Source organism: Trichechus manatus, unplaced genomic scaffold (assembly GCF_000243295.1).
Source record: "Trichechus manatus latirostris isolate Lorelei unplaced genomic scaffold, TriManLat1.0 scaffold00018, whole genome shotgun sequence".
Classification (NCBI taxonomy): domain Eukaryota; kingdom Metazoa; phylum Chordata; class Mammalia; order Sirenia; family Trichechidae; genus Trichechus; species Trichechus manatus.
In genome coordinates, this window is record NW_004443954.1 from 10,268,226 (window position 1) to 10,272,468 (window position 4,243).

Below are 4,243 nucleotides of genomic sequence, written 5' to 3' on the forward strand. Positions count from 1 at the left end.
AAACACACACACACACCAAACCTATTGCCATCAAGTCAATTCTGACTCATAGCAACCCTACAGGACAGAGTAGAACTGCCCCATAGGGTTTGCAAGGCTATAATCTTTACAGAAGTAGACTGCCACATCTTTCTCCTGCAGAGTGGCTGGTGGGTTCGAACTGCTGACCTTTCAGTTAGCAGCCGAGTGCTTAACCACTATGGCACCGGGGCTCCTCAAAGGTAGAAATATAAGTCCTCAAATATAGGTGTGAAATTCAGTCAAAGCTTTGGTTAAGAAATGTATCACTAAAAATAATTTTTTAAAAAACCTTTTAAAGAAGTGAACTTAAATTGTATACGTAAAATTTGTCAAAAGCCAGGGAATAAATAATTGAGGGCATTACTAAGCCCAGATCAAATATCTGATGAGTTTAGTTGATTAAGCAGGTAACTCTTTGTTCTTATTACATAATGGAAACCATCTTATCATATGAAAATGATCTGCACTTTTTAAATTGTCTTTGTTCACTACCATTTCAAGTAATCACAATATTTTAAGTTTCTACCGACACTTTAAGTACATTTAATTCCATATATTCTCCCATTCTTCTCACTCTCTCCATCCTTCAACCTCTTTCTCCCGTTTTACTCAATTTATAATGTCTTATACATAGCATGATCTGTACTAATGGTTGTTCAATTTAATTGCATTCATTGTACTCTACTATCTGACAATTGAGAAAGTTCTGGGCATTGTTTATACAGGCAATCCTCACTTTGCACAGTAGTGCCCTAAAAGTAACTGTGCAAACTGAAACTGTACAAAGCAATCTTAATAATTTCTGGGAAAAATTGTTTGTTTTATGACCTTTACAAATTTTTGTCAAAACATATGGAAACTCTCTTACTACTGGTTATAATATATAGGGAAAATGAAAAAAATAGTAAAACTGATTGTTGTTGTTATGTGCCATCAAGTTGATTCCAACTCATACCAACCCCACATGACAGAGTAGAAATGTCCCATAGCATTTTTTGGCTATAATCTTTACAGAAGCAGATCACAAGGTCTTTCTCCTGCAGAGCCTCTGAATGGGTTGGAACCACCAATCTTTCGGTTAGCAGATGAGTGCTGAACCGTTGTGCCACCAGGGCTCTTGAATATTTATTTAGCATACTGTAATTTAAAAAACTAGAAGAACGAGCAAATCAGTCTTAGAAGAAATACAACCAGAATACTCCTTGGAAGCAAGGATGATGAGACTTCGTCTTGCTTACCCTGGATATGTCATCAGGAAAAACCAATCACTGGAAAAGGACATCATGCTGGTAAAGTAGAAGGTCAGTGAAAACAAGGAAAACTCTCCATGAGATGGATTGACACAATAGCCACAATGGACTCGAGCACAGCAGAGATTACGAAGATGACAAGGACCAGGCAACATTTCATTTTGTTTATACCTAAGGTTGCCGTGAGCTGGAGGCAACTTGACGGCAACTAACAACAACGACAACACTGTAACTTAAAACATTACATATACTGAGAGTTAAAGTGTCTTATTTCTTTGAAAAAAAATTGTCAAGGGTAGTTTGAACAGTGCTTGCCTTCTCATTATGTAACTTACAACATTAAGTATAACTTAACAATATTACCTTGGCAAGTTGGCATCCTCCTTTCAGTGTTTGGATCAGCTTCCAATATTTTTTCCTTTGCTCCTTCAGTGTTGTAAAATATCTGAGAGTTCCTTTAATGGAAGTTTTTTGCCAGCATCACTAATCCTGGGGTATCTTGATCTTTTCTTCATAACAATTTTCCTCTTTTATGTTGATAACTTTGTCTTCACAAAGTTCCTCTAGCTGCATATCTAGAGTTGAATGGCAGCAATGTCAACACTCCTCTGGTCAACTATTTCTTCTGTAACTCCATTTACATTTGATTCCAATTTCACCTCCAGCATTATCGTTTTCCATTTCTTTGCTTCATGCACTTCACCTTTGTTGGCCAATTCCTTCTTACCATTATCAGTTTTTATAAAATGTCACATAGGTTTATCATTGACAAGGAAGCAACACAACTACACACTTTGCTGTCTGTGTGAGAACTGAAAAACACATGCACAGTGATCAATCACCCACCAACAGACATTGAAAGAAGTGATGTGATTGGTCACTTAACCTGATGTGCATTTGTTAATTACATAATGATCTGTGAACTGAAGAACTAACAGTGGTAACTGAAATTTGAACCATGTGGTTGGGGGACTCGTGTTATTTAACTAAACTATGTTTAGTTATTTAAGTTAGTTTAGTTAATTATACTAATTCATGTATATCAGTGCCATGCAAAGCAAGGACTACCTGTACTTTCTTGTTGGTAGGTAAAAATCCTTATGTAGATTTTAATAATGATACAATGTTGATTCTGGCTCCTTATTATAAGTAAATATAACTAACCTTTGTTATTAGGCTACCTTTGTGTAAACTTTCTGGAAATGTGAGGTGGTATCACTTAGGAAAAAACAGAATGAACATGCATCTAATATTATATTCCTCCTAACCCAAAACATTTCAAATATTTATCCGACATCTCTTATTAGAAAATAGAGACTAACAGATAAGACTTTTCAGTCTGCACCTGTCCTGTTATATCTGTCAACCTCCGGGCGGTGCTAAGTATAAATTAACTAAGCATAAAAAAAACTAGAATTTACAGGATTCACATATGATTTTCCAGTTCTCCATCCCTTCATTTAGAAAGCCTCTCACTTGCATTACTTTTAAACTACTACTTAGTTACCATTTTGTATTTAATGAGCATCTCATAGTGTGATGCCAAATATTCTTTTTAGATTAAGCTCCCTTTTTTTTATTTCCCTGGAAACTCTTCCCTGCTCAAATTAATCCTCCTGCTATTGAATTTCAAATGCCATCTTTGCATTGAGATATACTCACTTTGGTGATAAAGCTTTTTTTATCCAAAATAAATGTACTCCACTCCAGGTAAGGATATTCTTCAGCTTGATGTGGTGATTGAGCCCCTCCCTTTGGTCTCAGCTATAACACACTTAGTTCTCCCAGTGTACCGTTCATTGAATATATGATTATTATTTTTAGGTCTTCTGCAGTGTTTCTAGAAGAAAAACAAAAATAAAGAAAATTTTAAAAATTACCTTTCAGAAACTTCAGAAAAATGTCCCCAACATCCCAGGTTGTGACGGCATTCTAAGAAAGCTCTCTCTAACCAAAAAAATCCAAAAATGATGAAAAGTAGGGAAACTCTTCTGCCTAATTTTTCCACACTACACAAAGACTTCTAGTAATTGCCAATTTTTTCTTCAATTTTAACCAAGGTTTATTTGGTGAATTCTGGTATATGATATTTATAGGGAAGCCAAAATTGTGATGGTAGGTGGTGAATACCATATAGATTCATTTGTTTATCTTTCCTAATTAACTGTAGAAATTCCATAATCAAATAACATATATACCATTTGCTTAGCAAAAGATAATACTAAAAAATTTCTCTAATATCTTTTCATTTAAATCAAAATCAGTTTGGGAGAAGTATTTTTAAACGAAATCGAAGCAAGGTGAGTGCAGTACCTAGGGATTGCCACACTGAGGCGTGTGGTGCATTGTTTTGTAACTGGCTTTCTGCTCACAACCACTTAAGTCTTCTACATAAGCAGTAATAGTCATCAAGAAATTAAACTTGCAAATGAAGAATTATTGCTCAAAGGGTACTGAATTTCTGTTTAGGGTGACGAAAAACATTTAGAAATGGGCAGTAGTGATGGTTGCACAATATGGTGAATGTAATGAGCATCACTGGTATACTTAAAAATGGTAAAAATGGCAAATGTTTTGTTAATATATATTTTGCCACAATAATTTTTTTAATTTAAAAAAAAGGAAATTAAACCTATAATCCTAATACAATTCAATTAGTAGACATTTCCTCCTTCTATGTGTAGAGCTGCGGTATATTGATTACTAAAAAGAGTCCTACCCATTAGAAGGAAAGCATGCCCTGTGTTCTTTGTGATTATCATTATGTTAGGATAATCTGAAATGTAAAGTCACATGGCCATCTTTTTCTAGAAACCTCACCTAAACCATAAGAGAGAAATGATCTGTGTCCTATTATTTAAATCATCCAGGCAAGGAGGTCTCCCAATCGTCCTGCTCAGTATTTAACAGTCATCACATCGTGATCATTCTTCCTTTGTCTGACCAGATGGAGAATAGCTGCAATTCTTAGA

General features: G+C 35.0%; 1 protein-coding gene and 1 long non-coding RNA gene across 6 annotated transcripts in view; one reads left to right on the top strand and one right to left on the bottom strand.

Moving 5' to 3' along the window:
• CPA6 (carboxypeptidase A6) overlaps positions 1-4,243 on the top strand; it is a 384,439-nt gene that overhangs the window by 316,239 nt on the left and 63,957 nt on the right. The gene's annotated exons all lie outside the window — the stretch shown is intronic.
• Positions 1-4,243, bottom strand: part of LOC111819773 (uncharacterized) — a 207,752-nt gene that overhangs the window by 66,544 nt on the left and 136,965 nt on the right. For 3 of the 5 annotated variants that reach the window (XR_002823343.1, XR_002823342.1, XR_002823344.1), the window contains 2 exons: positions 2,934-3,111; positions 1,635-2,083 (listed from right to left, as the gene is read on the bottom strand). This is a non-coding gene — a long non-coding RNA (uncharacterized LOC111819773). Of the gene's footprint in view, positions 1-1,634; positions 2,084-2,933; positions 3,112-4,091; positions 4,229-4,243 lie in introns of those variants that run through there. The other 2 variants (XR_002823345.1, XR_002823346.1) reach the window with 2 other exon arrangements.